The 21,352-nt window shown below is 39.9% G+C and overlaps 1 long non-coding RNA gene across 2 annotated transcripts in view; it reads right to left on the bottom strand.

The window, feature by feature from the left end:
* LOC102452250 (uncharacterized) overlaps positions 1-21,352 on the bottom strand; it is a 108,660-nt gene that overhangs the window by 8,874 nt on the left and 78,434 nt on the right. For both annotated transcript variants that reach the window (XR_003090736.2, XR_012906806.1), the window contains exon 3: positions 677-792. This is a non-coding gene — a long non-coding RNA (uncharacterized LOC102452250). The remainder of the gene's footprint in view (positions 1-676; positions 793-21,352) is intronic.

Here is a 21,352-nt window from a genome sequence, read left to right on the forward strand (position 1 = left end):
ATTTCTAGGTTTTGATGCTGAAACACTAGGTTATATTAAGTTTCTAACCCCCCAGTTGTGAACACTATATGTTGATAATTTATGGTAATTATGTTACAATTGTAATGCTACAACTGGTTTTGTGTGCCACCGAAGCCTATTCAATTACAAATGAACTGCGCAAATTAAGCAAATAATGAAAATCTATACATTTTCATTAACACAGTTGTTCCAATGACTGATCTCTGAATAAAGTACATTTTAACTTTCTATGAACTGCAAGATCTGATTGCGTGCATTTTCCCATTGTGCTGGTAGCATGCAGAGTATGAAAGGAATGTAAACTGGTGGCAACAAAAGCAAATTTCCAGTGGTACTTAGTGTACTGATTGTAATGCACATGTAAGATTTTCATGGCATTATGCAAGATTAATTTGTCATTAAAAAAAGAGGTTGAAGAGCCCATGCATCAAAACTTAAGACACGAGGTTATTGCTTTTGACTGCTCACCCACCCACAGGAAAAAATTCCCAGCATTGTATTTTAAAATCTGCTGTCCCTCGACTGCATTCTGAAAGCTTTAACATATCCCAGGAGGCAGCATGATAGGTAATCACTAACTTGTAGCTCACTCTATTCCCCAGCCCTTTATAAAACATTCCAGACAATATGCAGTAAAACACATTTAGAAACTTACAGATTACGGTATTGATCTTCCTCTCACACAGAGTCACAAACATCTCTGTTCCACATACATAATATTGTGGCCATAAATACATTTGAATCCTTCTGTTTCCTTCATTTTGGGGGTGGCTGCAATAAAAGACCAACATTAGGTGGCCAAATGGAGTATATATTTCTGTGAGATTTTATTAAAATGTTGATGGTAGTTTAGATCTTCAATTTTAATATGGAAAAAAAAAACAGCAACAAAAAATTGCAGGAAATCAATGGAAAGAAAGGAATTTTCAGCTGGTATATTACCACATTAGTAATCATAGGGTAAGGGGATCTTAATGTAATGCAGTGACTGTACTAAGAATAGATACAGCTCTTTAATATCTATAAAAATACACACTTTACTTACAGTCAGTAAGATTATTGTGGTAGCCCTGACTGCCACAGACAGAAGAACATAGTGATAGAGTGCCTGCCATGTGCTGGATATCTGAATTAGAACTTCCTCATGATTTACAGAACTCCAGTCTTTCCCTTTCTAGCCAGCTCCCTCATAAAATGTATTGTGTGGACCAGACCGTCGACAGGGAAGACAAACAGGGTAGCTGCCCCAGGGCCTGGTGAGTTTAAGGGACCTGAGACTCCAAGATGCAAATGCTGCTACTCACTCAGCAACAGCGTATGGAGCCCCTGACCCCTTTGAATCACTGCCAGAGCGCTGTGCTAGGCACACCCTGGGGCTCAGAGCTGGGGTAAGGGAGGCCAGCAGCACAGCCCTACGCAATGCTGAGGGTTGGCTGCCTCTTCCTCCTGAGGCTCCACCAGAGCTGGCCCCTTCCCACACCTTGCCCTGAAATCCGCAGTGGCTATCAGTCCTGCTGTGTGTGGAGCAGTATTCTAGAGTGCTGCTAGAGAAAGGATTGCCCGTAACAACAAGAGTTCCCAAGAGTACTAGGAACACATTTTGCACTTATTTTCTCTGATGTAGGCTGTGTTGAACATATGAGAATAGTCCCAAGTGGAGGGAAAAGAGACTTCGGAAAAGGACAGATTTATAGTTAGGATGTGGAACTGGGACTAAGGAGATGGGGGTTTAATTCCTGGTACTGCCATAGACTTCTTGTTCGGCCCTGGGCATATGGTAGTTTCTCTCGAACTCAGATTTACATCTATGATGAGGGGGCCGCAATCTTAACTTGACTCACTATTTGTAAACAAATGATAAAAGCAAGCAAGCTTTGTGATTACATTTAAGGTGAACAGGAGCAGGTCTAATATGTCACATCATGTGGGATCCAAGTCCCAAGGAAAGTGTTCCAATATTTGGGTTGCTGAGATCAAGAAATTAACTGTGGCTGTGGCATGCTAGGTACAATATCAAAATCATTTGTAGTTAATTACAAATCACATTCAGTTTCAAGTGTTCTGTTTTCCAAGGGTATAAAAGCCCTCCATAAAAAGGTATCAGTTAAACCCTTAAAATTGCAAGAGGCTAAACTGATATAATCTTGCTCTAATTCAGGTTGTTGTGATTGCTTTTCTATGAGGGTAATGAAAATAAATTAAGAAGGTCATGTTACATATTTTCATCGAAGTCTGTACAATTTCATAATGGTATTTTATACTTCGTTGTTTCCAAGAAGTTGAAAGAATTTTTAATTGCAAAATAAAATAATTATCACACACAAAATACACATGCAAATAATAAAAACCTAAATTAGAGTTTTCTTAATGCTTCAGAAACATATTACTACTGAGCATTTACCTTATCATATCTAATTGAAGTCAAAGTCTGACAATGGCACAGTATAAACTTAAAACTATAAACCCAAGTGATTTATCATCCATTAACAAAGAAGCTGGAAGACTTCTGTCAGCCCATAAATACAAACGATTGAAAACACAAAAGTAATCAAATTAACTAGTATTTTTGAGCATATGTTTACATTGCCACATGAGATACAATAGTTTCAGTTTATTTAAGAGAAAATACAATAATGAATTCCTGCATTTCAACTACAAGATTTAGAATGTTGTTACCAGCATATCTATATTCAGGGCTACTAAGGAACTTTAATGATTCAAACTAAAACAGAATGTTCATACACTAGAAAGTGACAAAGGACCTTGTCCCTCATCAAACATGAGTGTAACGTGGAAACATATATAAATATAGAAAGGTAGATTTGGAAGGAGCCTTGCAAAATCAGCTAGTCCATGCCTCTGTACATAAGAGCATAAGAACAGCCGTACTGGGTCAGACCAAAGGTCCATCTAACCCACTATCCTGTCTGCCAACAGTGGCCAGCATCAGGCGCCCCAGAGAGGGTGGACCGCAGACAATGATCAAGCGATTTGTCTCCTGCCATCCCTCTCCAGCCTCTGACAGAGGCCAGGAACACCAATTCTATCCCCTGGCTAATAGCTTTTTATGGACCTAACCTCTATGAAATTATCTAGCTTCTCTTTAAACTCTGTTATAGTCCTAGCCTTCACAGCCTACTCTAGCAAGGAGTTCCACAGGTTGACTATATGCTGTGTGAAGAAGAACTTTCTTTTATTAGTTTTAAACCTGCTCCCCATTAATTTCATTTGGTGTCCTCTAGTTCTTCTATTATGGGAACTGATAAATAACTTTTCTTCATCCGCCCTCTCCACACCATTCATGATTTTATAGACCTCTATCATATCCCCTCTCAGTCTCCTCTTTTCTAAACTGAAAAGTCACAGTCACTTTAACCTCTCTTCATATGGGACCCATTCCAAACCCCTAATCATTTTAGTTGCCCTTTTCTGAATCCTTTCCTAGGCCAAAATATCTTTTTTGAGGTGAGGAGACCACATCTGTACACAGTATTCAAGATGTGGGCGTACCATAGTTTCATAAAGGGACAGTAAGATATTCTGTGTCTTATTTTTTATGCCTTTCTTAATAATTCCTAACATCCTATTTGCCTTTTTGACCGCCGCTGCACACTGTGTGGAAGTTTTCAGAGAACTGTCCACGATAACTCCAAGATCTCTTTCCTGATTAGTCATAGCCAGATTAGTCCCCATCATACTGTACATATAGTTGGGGTTATTTTTCCCGTTGTGAATTACTTTACATTTATCCACATTAAATTTCATTTGCCATTTTGTTGCCCAATCACTCAGTTTTGAGAGATCTTTTTGGAGTCCCTCACAGTCTGCTTCTATCTTGACTATCCTAAACAATTTGGTATCATCCGCCAACTTTACCACCTCACTGCTTACCCCTTTCTCCAGAACATTTATGAATAAGTTGAAAATGATTGGTCCCAGGACTGACCCTTAGGGGACACCACTAGTTACCCCTCTCCAATCTGAAAATTTACCATTTATTCCTACCCTTTATTTCCTATCTTTTAACCAGTTCTCAATCCAAGAAAGGACCTTCCCTCTTATCCCATGGCCATGTAATTTTCCACAAGAGCCTTTTGTGAGGGACCTTGTCAAAGGCTTTCTGAAAATCTAAGTATACTATATCTACTGCATGTTGTCTACTACCCCTTGTCTGCATGTTTGTCAACCCCTTCAAACAACTCTAACAGATTAGTAAGACATGATTTCCTTTTACAGAAACCATGTTGACTTTTTTCCAACAAATTATGTTCTTTTACATGCCTCACAATTTTATTCTTTACTATTGTTTTAACTAATTTGCCCGGTACTGAAGTTAGACTTACCGGTCTGTAATTGCCAGGATCACCTCTAGAGCCCTTTTTAAATATTGGTGTCACATTGGCTACCTTCCAGTCATTAGGTACGGAAACCGATTGAAAGGATAGGTTACAAACCACAGATAATAGCTCAGCAATTTCCCATTTGAGTTCTTTTAGAACCCTTGGATGAATGCCATCTGGTCCTGGAGATTTGTTAACATTAAGTTTTTCTATTTGTTCCAAAACCTCCTCTAATGACACTTCAATCCGGGGCAGTTCCTCAGATTCATCACCCACAAAGAACGGTGCAGATTTGGGAATCTCCTTAACGTCCTCAGCTGTGAAGACTGAAGCAAAGAAATCATTTAGTTTCTCCACAATGGCTTTATCAACCTTGATTGCTCCTTTTATATCTCGATCATCTTAGGGACCCACAGGTTTTTTAGCAGACTTCTTGTTTCTAATGTACTTAAAAAACATTGTCTTTTTTTGTTTTGTTTTTGGCTAGCTGTTCCTCAAAATCTTTTTTTTTTTTTGCTTTTCTTATTACATTTTTACACTTGATTTGACAATGTTTATGTTCCTTTCTATTTATCTCACTAGGATTGGACTTCCACTTCTTAAAAGATGCCTTTTTGTCCCTCACTGCTTCTTTTACATGGTGGTTAAGCCACGGTGACTCTTTTTTAGGTCTCTTGCTATGTTTTTTAATTTGGGGTATACATTTAAATTGGGCTTCTGTTATGGTGTCTTTAAAAAGTTTCCTTGCAGCTTGCAGGGATTTGGCTCTAGTTATTGTGCCTTTTAATTTCTGTTTAACTAACCTCCTCATTGTTGTGTAATTCCCCTTTTTGAAATTAAATGCCAGTGTGCTGGACTGCTGAGGTGTTCTTCTCACCTGAGCAATGTTAAATATTATATTATGGTCACTATTCCCAAGCGTTCTGTAACGGTTATCTCCTGGACCTGATCCTGTGCTCCACTCAGGACTAAATCGAGAATTGCCTCTCCCCTTGTGGGATCCTGCACCAGCTGCTCCAAGAAGCAGTCATTTAAGCCATTGAGAAATTTTCTCTCTGCTTCTCTTCCTGAGGTCACATGTATCCAGTCAATATGGGGATAATTAAAATCCCCCGTTATTGTAGAGTTCTTTATTTTGGTAGCCTCTCTAATCTCCCTCAGCATTTCAATGTCAGTATTGCTGTCCTGGTCAGGTGGTTGGTAATATACTGCTAATTTCTTATTATTGGAGCATATAATTACTATCCATAGTGATTCTATGGAACATGTTGATTTAATATTTTTATTTAATTTGATTTTACATTATCTTTCACATACAGTGCCACTCCGCCACCCACCCGGCCTGCTCTATCCTTTCGATATATTTTATATCCCTGTATGATTGTGTCCCACAGATTTTCCTCATTCCACCAGGTTTTAGTGATGCCTATTATGTCAATCTCCTCCTTTAATACGAGGTACTCTAGTTCACCCATCTTAGTCAGACTCCTAGCATTTGTGTAGAAGCACTTTAAAAATTTGCCACTACTTATTTGTCTGCCCTTCCCTGATGCATGAGATTCCTTTATATGCAGTTGTTTGTCTGCTCTGGCCCATGGTTTGTCCTCTCCCCTCCTCTCTTTCTGACTACAGCTTAGAGAATCTCTATCAATGGATTCTTCTCTAAGAGAAGTCTCCCTCCGATTTACATGCATCTCTGCACCAATCGGCTTTCCCCCATCTCTTAGTTTAAAAACTGCTCCCTGGCCTTTTAAATGTTTAGTGCCAGCTGTCTGGTTCCACCCTGGTTTAGGTGGAGCCATCCTTCCTGTATAGGCTCCCCCTCTCCCAAAAGTGTCCTCAGTTCCTAATAAATCCAAACCCCTCTTCCCTACACCATCGTCTCATCCATGCATTGAGACTCTGAAGCTCTGCCTGCCTACCTGGCCCTGCACATGGAACTCGAAGCATTTCTGAGAATGCCACCATAGAGGTCCTGAATTTCATTCTCTTTCCTAGCAACCTAAATTTGGTCTCCAGGACATCTCTCCTACCCTTCCCTACGTCATTGGTACCTACATGTACCACGACCACTAGCTTCTCCCCAGAACTACACAAGTCTATCCAGATGCCTCAAGAGATCTGCAACCTTCGCACCAGGCAGGCAAGTGACCATACGGTTCTCTCGGTCATCACAAACCCAACTATCTATGTTTCTAATGTTCGAATCACCCACTACTGACGCCTGCCTCTTCCTAACATCTGGCATTCCCTCCCCCTCAGAGGTATCCTCAGTGCGAGAGGATACCGCAACATCCTCGGGAAGGAAGGTTTCCCTCTGCTCCCATTGAATGCTCTGTTCCCTTGAGACTTTCATCCTCCTTAAGAGCACTGGGGCTCTCAGACCGGAGGTGGGACAGTGCTACAGTGTCCCGGAAAGTCTCATCAACATAGCTCTCTACCTCCCTTAGCTCCTCCAGTTCAGCCACCCTGGCCTCTAAAGCCCAAATTTGGTCTCTGAGGGCCAGGAGCTCCACTCTGCTGCTGGGCTTCTGTCTCCATATTTTCTTATGAATAAATTTAAGTATAAACTGGGCTTATTAAATCTCTGGAATATAGATTATTGTAAAAGTTAGGTTTAAATTAGAAAAGTCTGTACTGGGACTGGAGCAAGTATGCCTACACTATCTTAGGGTATGTCTACACTGCCACCCTAGTTCGAACTAGGGTGGCTAATGTAGGCATTTGAAGTTGCAAATGAAGCCCGGGATTTAAATATCCTGGGCTTCATTTGCATCTTGCCGGGCGCTGCCATTTTTAAATCCCCCTTAGTGCAGACTCCATGTCCGTGACTACACGCGGCATGGAGTAGGTAGTTCGAATTGGGCTCTCGTGGAACGAGAAGTACCGGTAGTTCGAATTAGAGAGCCTAATTCCAACTACCTACTCTGTGCCATGTGTAGCCACAGGCACAGAGTCCACACTAAGGGGGATTTAAAAATGGCGGCGCACGGCAAGATGCAAATGAAGCCCGGGATATTTAAATCCCGGGCTTCATTTGCAACTTCGAATGCCTACATTAGCCACCCTAGTTCGAACTAGGGTGGCAGTGTAGACATACCCTTAGGTTTGGCTCTAATCCATTCTTGCAATGATAGCTATACTACCACCTTTACTAGAAGGTGCTCCAGCGTTACAGAGTTAAATCTTAGGGCTTGTCTACACCAGATGGTGGATCTACACTGCAGCTGTTGATTCACCAGCAGTCAATGTATCATGTCTATTTAGATGTAATAATTCCATCTCTGAACACTCTCCTGTCAATTCCGGTACTCCACCAAGGTGAGAAGAGTAGCCAGTGTTGATAGGAGTTCAGTCCCCATTGACTTTACTGTGTGGAAGACACCATGGTAAATATGGTCCGGGGTGGGGTGGGAGGGTAAAGCAGACTAGGCCTTAGAGTCAGTTGTGTTGGAACAACTAGTTTAGTGGAGGTGCTGAAAGCCATTCAACAAAACTGTAAACCTGGTATTTGATAGAAACCACTTCAATCCAAAGAGTGCTGCCTCAGCATCTCTAGTTCCAGCACCTGTTCTTAAAATTAGAATCTCCCTTACCACATATTAATCCATTGCTTCTTGTTCTACCTTCAGTGGATATGGGGAACAATTGATCACAAGTCTTTTTATAACAACGCTTAACATATTTGAAATTTGGTATCAAAGTTCACCCATCAGTCTTCTTTACTCAAGATTATACATACTAGATTTTTTAAAAACCTTTCTTCATACGTCAGGTTTTCTAAATCTTTCTCTCCTCTGGACTTTCTTCAATTTGTCCATATCTCTTTTAAAAATAGCACCCAAAACTGGACACAATATTCCAACAAAAAATCTGACCAGTGCCAAGCACAGCAGGACATGACATTATTATTAATACACTCCTGAATTGTATTAGCCTGTTTTGAAACCACATCAGACTCTTAGGTTAAAATCAATTTTGACCAATTATAAACTTCTAGGTCCTTTTCTGCTACCAGTTATTCCTCATTTTGATGCTTTGCATTTGACTTTTTCATTCTTAAGTATAGTACTTTGTACTTATCTTTATTGAATTTCATTGTATTGATTTCAAACCAATTCTCCTATTTGTCAAGGGCATTTTGAATTCTAATCCTGCCCCCCAAAGTGCTTGTAAAACCCCCAGTTTAGTATCATCCACAATTTATATAATTCCACATACTTTCCACTCCATTATATAAGTCATTAACTAAACATTGAGTACTACTAGCCCCAGGACTAACCTCTTCTCAGATACATTCTCGGGGTTTGATGATGAGCAAGTACTCTTTGGAGTATAGCCTTTCAGCTAGCTGTGCACCCCCCTTTCAGTAATTTCATCTATCCCATATTTCCTTTAGTTTGCTTAATAAATGTCATATTAGACTGTTAAAAGTCTTACTGAAAGTCAACATGTTTTATGAGTACTGCTTCCTCCCATCCGCTAAGCTGGAAATTAGGCTTGTCATTATTTGATTTTGACAAATTGGCTGTTACTTATTACCCTATGATCCACTATTTTACAATCTGATCATTTAATAATTTGCCCCATTGTTTTACCAGATATCAAAGTTAAGCTCTCTCAGATAATTCCCTGGGTCCTCTTGGTTTCCATTTTTAAAGATGAGTACTATATTTGCCTCTCCTCTGGGTCCTAACCATTCTTCATGAGTTCTCAAAGGTAATCACTAATGGTACAAACATTGTTTCATTTACTTTCTTAAGTACCCTCAGATGAACTTCATCAGGCCCTCACAACTTAAATACATTTAACTTTCCTCAATATTCTTTAAACTTTTCTTCCCTTCTTCTGACTTGTGTTCCTTCCCCCTTTTATTATTGGTGTAATTTTAGTCTTAATGAGACTTTCTCCATTCATAGCCTGACAAAGTTTCTGTTTAAAGTCTCTATTCACCATTCTACAGAAAACTCACAGATATCTGAAGACCATGTAATAATCTGCTGCCTTTATATCATGGAGGCTGGAAATGCAGAGCTATCAAATAATCTTGAGAGAAATCCAGAGCAGGATGAAACTGATGGTTCTAGATCTGCAGCCGGCAAGAGTAAGTCTCAGGTCCGACACTGGATTCCCAAAATAAAAAGGATGCCACACAGGTATCTGTCAATCACAAACAGTTTTATTTCTTGACAGCTAACAGCTGTGCCCCATAGATGGAAGAACAATATAACAAAGAAAGCGGCATATATTACGTCCCTTCCCGCAAGCCTGGGACCCTGGGTAGGCTGCAGACGAAGCGGGAGGTTGTCTCAGTTTCCAAAGTGCTGGTACCCAAAGCCCATCGGTGAAGTCCAATTTGCTAGGCTCTGAGGCAGCCTTAAATACAGTTTTCCTGCCCTGTTTGGCAGTTTGGAAATTTCCAGGGCTTACTCATTAGTGCCGATGTAGAGCTTAGCTGTTAGGTATTGATCTGGCTCTGATCTGGTTCTTCTTGTCCTTTGGCCCTGTTTACGTGATCAGTACGTTAAGGTAAACAGAGTTGTTTATGCATTCTTGTCCTTTAACCTTATCTTGTACTTGTTCCTTCTATGCTGGCAACAATGCTTATCGTAAGTGGTGTATGTTCCCAAAGACTTGCTTCTGGCTCATCAGATATAGGGGAAAGGGAAAGGAGGGAAGAAATGCAGGCCTCACCACCCCTAAACTAGCACGTTCAAAGTTCTTCCGCAATTGACCACTACAATATCCAACAGTATTTTACTCAGTTTTAGCTCCTGCTGTAATTAATTCACTTATAATCTCCTCCCCTCACATCAGCTGCAGGAATGCCCTGCATTCATTGAGGCCCAACTATATCAAATACAAGGGTAGGCTGATTGAGCCATCAACTTCTGCTGTTTGAATGAATGGAAGAAGCATGAGCAATGGGATGGAAAAAAAATAAAAAGGTACTGTATTTTGGTTTGTTTTAATATGGTCTTTGACCCATAACAACACTTCTCTTTTAAGGCTTTTTTTCCTTTTCTGATTATCCACAAACCACTGGGAGCTGTAGAAATGTAGATTTATTCTGTGACTTGTTGTCTTTCTGTATCATTTTGCTTTTTTCCCTCTATCACTAATGCAACATGTAACCCAAAGGCACTGAGAGCACTGAAAAGGGAGAATGAAGTCTGCTCTACAGCCTTAAATGAGAGCCAGTTGGCTTTTAGTTCATGCAGTAGAGGCACATGACTTTAGCCCGTAAGGTCATAGGTGTAATCCCTCCTGACTATGACCCAGGTTTGTCAGCTTTACAAGCCGGATCAACTGCTGGGAGGTCTCAAAAACTCAAGGCGTGCTTCCTCAGCTGAGAGAAGTATGTAACCCAGAGGCATTTTTACCACTAACAAAGGAGAGTGAAGTCAGCTCAACAGCCTTAGATGAGATGGAGTAGACTTTTAGCTTATGCCGTAGAGACACATGACTTTAGCTCCTAAGGTTGCAGGTTCAATCCCTCCTGCTGACAACTCGGGTTTGTCAGCTCTACAACCTGTTGAGGTATTTCAGTTTACACAATAAGCTTAAAGAACTACCTACTTTCCAAAATCACTTTCATCCTGTCAGACACAAGATTGTATGACTACTTCCAGAAAGAGAAATTCACCTAAGTAATTTAGTCATTCATTAACTAACTGATTGCTAAGGCAAGGAAAAAATGTTTACTATCCTCATGTAGCAATATTCTCAGCAGTATTACCCTGTTACCAGGTTAGAGGGAAATGCATTTTAAAAAAAACCTTAGTCATTATACATTGAGGAATAAGAATGAAAGACTAATAAGATCCTCATGAAATCACCAGTTCCCCATAGACCCTTGAATTCTTAGATATTAAAGACTCAAAAAATGCTTTAGTGGTTTTGTCATTTCTTATCTTGTAAGCCCAACACTCAATATATATTATATTCACATATGTTAACTGCCCTAATGGGGTATTAAGGAAGAAAAGTGCGTACAAAGTCTAATTAGGCATTTTAAAAAGTAATTTTATACATACTTTTATGATCAAACAATATATTATAAAACAAATATTTAAAACTTATCTTAAAACCTAGCTACCCTGATAAGCATAATTTAGAAATCTTTAATGAATTCACCTCAATTAGCCTTTAATTAAATAGCTCATTAAAAACTGATTTGAATACTGCTCATGAAGAAATCCTTGTTCAACTGTTATGACAGAGCAGGAAGTTAATGAAGCTAATATTAAACAATTTTTGGAGCACTCTGAAAGTCATATTACTAGGATAAAACCCTGAACTTTCTATGACTTCCAAAATCTTACCATAATGCCCAATAAAGGGTTCCTATATTGTGACAATGCAAGACACACTGCGGTTCTAACTGTATGTTTGTGTAAGAAATTCCCTAGTCAGAAAAGATATATATATTAATTGATGAAATCTGCTATCAATCTTTCTGCTACCTTTAAAAGACAGGGCTGTTTAGAAATCCTTGAAAATAGTATATATTTTTCTCCTTTCTATTCTTTTGAAATATGAAATAGCCACCATGATCCTTAACTTTTCTCTTTCTTGGAAAGACACACACAAACACAGCAAGTAAATTATTTCAAGGCTGACATCAAAACACTCACTTGCTATTGCATATTAGCTGCTTCTTCCACACAGTGTGCAGTGGGGGTCAAAAAGGCAAATAGGATTCCAGGAATTATTAAGAAAGGGATAGAAAATAAGACAGAATATCTTACTGCCCCTGTATAAAACTATGGTACACCCACATCTTGAATACTGTGTACAGATGTGGTCTCCTCACCTCAAAAAAGATATTTTGGCCTTGGAAAGGGTTCAGAAAAGGGCAACTAAAATGATTAGGGGTTTGGAACGGGTCCCATATGAGGAGAGGTTAAAACAACTGGGACTTTTCAGTTTAGAAAGGAGGAGACTGAGGGGGGATATGATAGAGGTATATAAAATCATGAATGGTGTGGAGAGGGCCGATAAAGAAAAGTTATTTATTAGTTCCCTAAATAGAAGAACTAGAGGACATCAAATGAAATTAATGGGTAGCAGGTTTAAAACTAATAAAAGAAAGTAGTTCTTCACACAGCGTGTAGTCAACCTGTGGAACTCCTTGCCAGAGGAGGCTGTGAAGGCTAGAACTATAATACAGTTTAAAAGAGAAGCTAGATAATTTCCTGGAGGTTAGGTCCATAAGAGGCTATTAGCCAGGGGATAAAATGGTGTCCTTGGCCTCTGTTTGTCAGAGGCTGGAGAAGGATGGCAGGAGACAAATTGCTTGATCATTGTCTACGGTCCACCCTCTCTGGGGCACCTGGTACTGGCCACGGTCGGCAGACAGGATACTGGGCTAGATGGACCTTTGGTCTGACCCAGTATGGTCATTCTTATGTTCTTATGTTCTTGGAAATTTCTTTGATAGAGGGAAAAACCTACATTAATGGCCAATCCAGAGAAAAATTATATTTTTCACAATTTAAAAAAGTGAAATTCTCTCTGTTTTCAGCTTGAATTCTCTTTGAAAATACAAATTTCTCTACTGCTTGTAGAAACATCATTTGGGAATGAAAACCTTCATGAAGAAATCGGTCCTTTCCCTTCAACATAAGTTTCTTTTTCTTAAGGTGAGAAAAGAATAAAGGGCTTAATTCACCATTGTACTACATCTAGTATGTTCATTTGCACCAAAGCAAAGCACTATTTGTCATCACTTTGTAGTTGGTCTATACTGGCACAAATTAGTACAGGCTGCCCCCGACTTGTAACGCGATCGGCTCCAGGCATAGCGTTGCAAGTTGGGGGTGTCGTAACTCGAGCCCACTTTTACAATAGGTGTTGTACGCCATCGTAAATGCAGTGCCAAGGACATAAATTGGAGGATTTCAGCCCCTTCTGCACTTATGGAAAAGGTCATAAGTGCAAGGGTCATAAATCAGGCCGTCGTAAAGCGGGGACCTCCTGTCCATGAGATATGATACAGAGCTATGGTGATTCAGGCCTAAAATGATTTCCAATATTTGATTTAAATTACATAATTGTAGGAACCAAGAAGCAGATATACTTAGTACTCATTTTTTTTTTTTTTGTTTTGGGGGGGATTTTTGGTTGGATTTTTTTTTTCTAAACTGGTACTCTCATTTCTAGTTTCTGCTTGATAATAGCTGCTTACGTTTAAATGCACAAATGACAGATGGTCTTTACATTCTTCTTTAAACCAAATCTCTTGGGTCATTTTGACAGAATACAGAAAAAAAAAACCTAACATTTTATCATTATTTGGAGAAAGGTCATCTGGTCAAGGCTCTATTGTGAAAATTTGTTTGCACAAAGGTTATTTTGAGGCCATTCCCGTAAGACCCCAAGTTGCTGGCATTTCTGAGCTTTCACAAAATGCTAAGAACTCATTAAAATAACTTAAAACAGTGAAAACAACCCAGCTTCAAATGACAATATCCATTTAGGGGATTCCAAAAATATTTTAGATTTAGGAGACAAAGCCATCACAAACCACATAGTACTAAAGCAATTACACTTTTTACACCTGGTGGAAGAGCTAGTCATACATGGATAAAACTGAAAGGTTCTCTGAACATCAGATGGAACTGAACAGTTCTGACTTCAGCAAAGTTCTACAACAGACCAGAAAGATGGAAGAACCATCCATGTCTTCATCTATTATTTTTACACTACCTGCAGCAGATGTAGGCAAAACACCCTCAGCCCATAGATACAGCAGGGACTTTCCGCCAGACATGCCTGCTTGTCTCACACCTGCATGCCACACAGAAAAGCGACTTCTGGGCCATTTGTGTTCCCTAAACTCTGAGCAGCGGGGAGGGAGGAGTGGTGCTTCATGCGCTTCTCCTGCCCCCCGCACAATCCCATGGTCGGTTTCTGACCAATGGGAGCTGCCTGGTTGAAAAAACAGGCAGGGTGAGAAGCATCACTCCCTTCTTCCCTCAGGTTCTTATTCACAGAGCACATGGCCCCTGCAGCTTGTGTGGGGCAGAGCAAGCTCCTGCCTGAGAAACATTCTGGGCTGCTGGCTGGGAGTCTCACAGGTAAGTCTCATGGCCAGAGCCTACCTCTAGTACACCAGCTCCTCCTGCCCTAGGTCACAATCCCTTCCTGCCCTAGGTCATAACCCAAACCTCTGCACCCTACCTCACAACTGCCTCCTTCATGCAAACTCCCTCCCAGACCTCATAGGCCTTTTTGCACCCCAATCCCTTGTCCCAGTGAAAGGCAAGACAGACTCTGTGAGCCAGATCTTGCCAGATCTGGTTGATACAGCTGGCCTGCTGCTCCCCCATCTCCAGGCCATTCGAGACCTGGGGACAGGGGAGCATGCGAAGTCTCCTCCCCCACCAGGGATGTGTGGCCCCAAAAGGAACTGTGACTACTTAAGACAATTAAGTGGGCCCCCCCTTCAAAAATTATTGCCCACACCTGACCTGGCTTAGAGCATACTAGCTGTTTTGCAGTACAAAGAGATGACACAGGCATTTTCTTAAGTGACATACAAAATAAAATTCCCATCATCACTAAGGAATTGATGCTGCTCCCAGTCAATTCACTGGGAAAACTTTCATTAATTTTAATACGGGTTGTGCCTCCCTTAATAGGAACTCCCTAATCCGCCAACATTTGGGGTCTGGCATGGATGTGCCTGGACCAGACCCCAGGAAGAGGAAGGTCTGGTTGTTATGCAAACGAAGGGCAAGAGTGCCATAAGGGGCACTGGCGACTCAGTCAGTCTGCTCTTATTAAGAATGCAGAATACTGCCCTTAATTAGGAATAAGGGTTTTTAACTGCAAAATCTTTGGTAAAATTCTGAGTATCAAATTCACATTTCTGAATTAGATAGAGTGCCGTCATGTGAAGCATGGAAGAAGATAGCTCTGACAAGTGCTTCATCTCACATTACATTTCAGTCTTTGTTTATTTAACATAACTGGATTTCTGGATTAATAAAAAACCTGCATCTATTTGCAATGAACTGCAGTGATCCAGGTCCCTCATCCTCCCCAGAAACCAGAACTCTTTCAGACGGAATATTAACAACGGGCTGTGAGGTCACCTACCCAGGGATTTTGCTCATCACCAATAAAAAGTAGTGAGCATTTGAGGAGAGAATATATAACTGGATTGGGAATCTCACTAAAGATTAGAGTTCTCTCTTTCTGTCACATAATATACAGCACATACATCTCAAAGAAATGACTGAAGTAACAAAATATAATTTGATAGAGAGAGGGGAACACATAAAAAGTGTGCGCAATGGTTGTAATTCTCCTATTCTAATTGAAATCATGCATAATCTCCCCAATATCATCGCCTTTTTCCCTTAAAGCAGTATCCACTTATGCTTATCAAGTACATTGATCAAGAAGGTTTAATTTAGGGGAAAAAAAACACTCTACTGTCCTTTACCTGTAACATCATTTGGAAATTTTTTATGCTACTTCTGGGTTCCCCATTCCAAGTAGCTGTATTTTCTAGGTTTCACAATATAGATACCCCAATTTGGAAAAATATGAGAACCCACTACTGCCATCCCCATCCTTATCTTACACAAACCTTTGTCAATCCAAACAGTTTTTCCTTTAATATCCCGAGATGCTTGAAGAGAGTTTCTTTTTTCATTTCACCCGCCATTTTTTATGTCAGAGTTCTGGCTAAGACTAGAAGTGAAGTGCCAATATTGTAAGAAAAGCTGTTCTTGATGAATTTCTGATGTAAGTGGAAGTTCTGGAATTTAAATGAATGTTTAGACATATAAATGATTTCCTGATCAATTTTGCTTCTGAAGTGCTTCAAGTACACTACAAACAAGCAGCCTATATTTGGGATTCTAATTCAAACAGAACATAAACACAAAGCATTCTGAGTCACAACAAAGATCCAGGAGGGAAAAATTCTGTGGACCAAATTAATGGCAAAACTTCATTAATTTCAGAGGAATTGAATTCATTACACAATCCCTACAATTTCCAGAGTTCAATAAGTAGCTTTATATGACATTGCTACATTTTTGCAGGGAGAAGCTACCATTTTGTGAAACAAAATTTATGATGAAACATGTAACAAAGGAGATGCACGTCTCATTGATGGAGATTTTACTATCCCATGCCCTCATTCTTGTTCTGTTTCCCTTAACATAAAATAGAAGTTATGGTGACTTACAAAGAAAAACTGCACTATATGAACCAGTGCTTGACCCCCAAAACCGTCATGTCTCTTTCCCAAAAATTCTGTTCAGTAGCAAAATGATACACTGCATCAAGCTGTATGTTGGTACCAGATGTCATGATCAACTATTTATTGTTCATCATGAAATGAAAATTCTTTGAAAGACATCTAAGACAACATAACTTTGTGCACTTCACAATAGAACTATAGAGCTAGGAGATTAGTCTTATGCATCTAGCGAGAGATGGCAAACAAAGAAAAATAACTAAAATGCATTTATCTTAACTCATCATACAACACATTAAGCACTTTACATTTTTAAAAATGTTATTGAGCACTTATCAAATGGATTTGTCAATGCTTAGCTGAAATGTACTTCAAATTACTGTTGCATATTAATATGCCTCTTGATATTTAAATGTTTCACTGCCTCAAGGAATGAAGTATTTTACTCCAATAATATCAATAAATCCATGGCAAGACAACGCTGTTTTTTCTGCTTTAATAATATCCATGGACCTACTTGCATAAAGCTGCATTGATGTCTTTGCTCACAGAAGCAGAGAAAGCCCAATGATATCAGTGTGGGAAAGGACAATTTTCATCACTTCGTTTTGAAAAAACTGGGACCCCAATACTTAGAGGCATTTCTGAATAAGATTAATCCTAAGGACATGTCTTCACTACCCACCAGATTGATGGGCAGCAACCAATCCAGCGGAAGTCAATTTATCATGTCCAGTATAGATATGATAAATCAACCACTCAGTGCCCTCCCATCAGCTCTGGTACTCCATCACAATGAGAAGCACAGGTGGAGTCAATGGGAGAGCATTATCCATAGACTTTCCAAAGTGTAGGTATTGCAGTAAGTAGATCTAAGTACATTGATTTCAGCTATGTTATTCACATAAGTTAGATTGATGGCCCACAGTTGTGTAGACTAAGCCTAACTTTTCAAGTGTACATAATTTTACAAGGATTATATATTGACTCAAACACATGCCCTGATTAGTTAGGTCAAGTGCAAAGTAAATGCACAGCTGGACCAATGTGTTTTTCTCTTCAATGAAATACTTAGACTATGACTATGCTAGACAGCATCCAGCAGCACAGTGGTGCTCTCTAGTGTAACAGCTCTAAGCTATGTGAGAGCTTTTGTGTTACTTAATCAATCCACTTCCAATGAGAGGATGTACCTATGTCAGCAGGAAACACTCTCCCACTGATATAGCACTGTCCACATCAGCGCTTAGATTAGTGTAACTCAGTTTAGTTGCTCAGTGGGGTAACTGATTCGCATCCTTGAGGCCACATCTTCACTTACTGTGCTGGAGATCCATCTTGTGGCACTTGATTTAGCAGATCTAGTTAAGACCTACTAAAATCAGAAGTTAAGGGTAGCTCCAATCGATGCCAGAACTCCTCACAGTCATGAGGAGTAAGGGAAGCTAACAGTAATATTTCCTCCCATCAGCCTCCCTTTGAGAAGACAGCGCCAAGCTCGGCCTAATGTAAGCTGACTCCAGCTCCATTTACATACCTCAATCAGACTTTGCAGATCTAGTGTAGACCTGGCCTGACTGACATAAGTTATACCAACATATGTGGTAGTGTAGATATAACCTAAAAAGCTGCTCTCTCTGGATTGCACAGTAAGTTTTGTGTGAACCCCCCTGAAAATGGAGACCAGAAGGATCTATAATGCAGAGTACTTACCCATGCACCTTACCTTCCTGTTCTTGCATGAGGCTAGTTTTGAGGAAAAAGTAGTAGTCTTACACCTGTATGACTCCATAGCTTTTCCATTGCCCAAGACACTATTTTCCCAGGCCCCTGGGGTAAGGCAGGTTGCCATGGCCTGGCCAATGGACAATGCCAGAGTAAGACAGATATTCGTCCAGCTATATGGCCATATCTGGAAGGCAGACTTGAGTGAATTAGTAATTATTAGTGATTTAAACTCACCAAATCCATCATGTGATATATTTAATAAACAACTGTTTCATAAATATTTGCTAAGTACATGCTGCCAAAGCATCTATATGCATTCTAGACAGCTTTACAGTGACTATTTCTTAAAATATGCGCCTTAAAACTTATTTTATATGGTTTAATTTCAAGATTAAAAGTAGGTCTCCTGGTAGCAGTACTGAAAATATTTGATGAGAATGCAGGTCGTTAACAATAGCTGGTGTTTGCATTTTAAAAGAAAGCCTACTTGTTTAGCCATCTTTCATCTGTCACATGAATTTCATATTATTTTTGCATCTCAATGTCTTCAAATGTGCTATTCCCACCCACCCACACCCCCCAAAAATCAAGATACACTAACTGGTGTTCTCTCCACAAAGGAAATATTTCTAGTGCTATTGAATGTACCTCACTGTGGACACACATATTTCATAATCATCTGAGAATATTCAACAAGGAGTATACTCTGCTTTTTAATAAGGAAAAATAAAGCAAAACACCAAGAACCCATGCAAGAATCCCTAGGGGACCTTGATGAAGAAATCTGCGCAAATGAAACACAGATAATGTAGTCTCAAATTAAACTACTCCTGTTTTGCATACTGCCCAGATTCTCTGCAGTGCACACATCCTAACCCTGAGCTCTTCCCCGGATATGTTCCTTATCTTGGTCCTTAGAAGACAGTTTGAGGTTGTCCTCGCCAGTTAAATGTTCCTCTGGCCAGATCTGGGACTTTTTAGAGACTTTTTATGCCACTCTGATTCAAGACTCTGGGTCCGATCTAAAGTTCATTGAGAGCAAGTGATTTAATAGGCTTTGGAAATATGTTCCACTGGGCTGATTTTCAAAGGTACAGGAACCACAGGTTATACAATGGCATGACAGATTTTTTCACCCATTTACCACAATTGTGCATACAATTGGAAGCTAGGGTACATGAGATTGCACACAACCCTGGGTTCTTGGTCTTCTGAAACTAAGATATGTAAGGTCATAAATGCATCTGAAATAGTAATAGCAGATGGCAGTTTAGGATCTCATTTTATAGCCCTTACTCAAGAAAAATCCTTCTAATTTAATGAACAGAAAACAGCTCTACTCAAGAAGGCCTGAGGCAGGAGACACAATGTATCAGGAATTCTAGGTCATCTAAACAAAGCAGAATCCAAGGACATCCGAATACTTACTCCAAAGAACCTTCACAGTTTGTTTTATATGTACAAGAATATTTACCCAGAGTTGCTTGTGTCTTTAACTCAGACACGTTTTTTTTTCTTCATTTAAAACATTGCTCTGGGGTAGAGCTGTGGATGAGGGTTTGCAGGCTGTCCCAAGGAAAGAGTACAGCTCCGATCCTCTCTCACCACAGTAGCTTGGGGCCAGAGAAGAAGCACCCATCCATGACCACTGCAGCAAACACAGCCAGGGGAAGGGTGCATGTCCCAAGCTGAGGGATAGACAGACCGACAGACAGACAAACTCACTGAAATAGCTGCTCCTTTCTCCACCCCTGCCCTCTGCCATCCTTTTCCCCATCTCTGGCACTTCGCTGTCCCCTTGTGATCATTTTGCAATACAACTGTTCCTTCTACCAGACCCCCCTCTCCCTTTCCAGTTTATGAGAAACAATCAAATTACATGTGCTTCCCTTTATCCTGGCACAACCAGACTCTGGCCTTGCTTTAGGTTATGGTAAGAGGAAGCTGCATACCAAATTTAGTGGTCCTAGCTCTTACCGTTATTGAACATATGGACTCACAGATGGACAGACAGACAGACACACATTTCTAAAATATATAGTAAGAATTTTTCATGGGCAGTCAGACTTTAAAAAAAACTTAGAAGCTCCACCTGCCAAAACTGACATTTGCTGGTACCAACTGGAGCTTATACAACAAAATGTCTATCCTTTGCTAATTTCATAAACACTTATTTTGTGGGCCTTATTTCCCCTAGGTGTGTTTTTTTTTTAAGGAAACCAAACTATTTCAGAACAGATCTTCTGATAAGTTTTAGTGCTTGTGTGTAGGTTTTTAGGCTTCAGGGTGGTCTTTTATGCTTATTCATTATTAATTATACTCTTGTGTCAACAATTAATTTGAAGCAAATCAGGGTGTGACTCTACCTTGCTCCGTATAGGAATAGCCAACCATCTAGACCCAGCTGACAAGCATTAACAGTTTGTTAATGTACTCTGATCTAGTCCCATATCAAAGAGGACTAGGGCAAAGAACATTAAGGAAAAGTTAATGCATGTCACTAAAGTCCAGAGCATCTGCAGCAGGCTACTTTAAGGAGAGCTCCACCCCAGCTTGCTGCAAATATATATTTATATGGACAAGCCTTTAGTCCCATTTTGATTTGTGTTTCCATGGTCAGTTGTACTGACATTTACTGTAGTGTTTTCTCTGTCATACTCCATTATTACTCCTAGCCCAAGTTAATTAACAGATTCTGTGATACACTAACACAACTAGGAATGATTAAGGATCATACATAGCTTTTCTCCCCCTTACCATTGAGACAGTAAAAATCACAAAATTACCTAAAGATAGAGCTGCATAGATCATAATCCAAACATAACTGAGATTTGGGGGGAAGTGATCTGCATTCAAAGCACTGTGACTAGACCCATCTCTTTTACTATAAATATTAATAACACAGCACCTTTAAACCATGCACAGGAATCCCTTGACTCATTTCTAGCCCAATATATGTCTGACACCACTTGCAGTTAAATCAGTATAAATCTGATCAGGGTCAGACCCTCTGGATTTTGGAGGAAGTTTTCTCTGTTTTGCA

This window comes from Pelodiscus sinensis, chromosome 12 (assembly GCF_049634645.1).
Source record: "Pelodiscus sinensis isolate JC-2024 chromosome 12, ASM4963464v1, whole genome shotgun sequence".
Taxonomy (NCBI): domain Eukaryota; kingdom Metazoa; phylum Chordata; order Testudines; family Trionychidae; genus Pelodiscus; species Pelodiscus sinensis.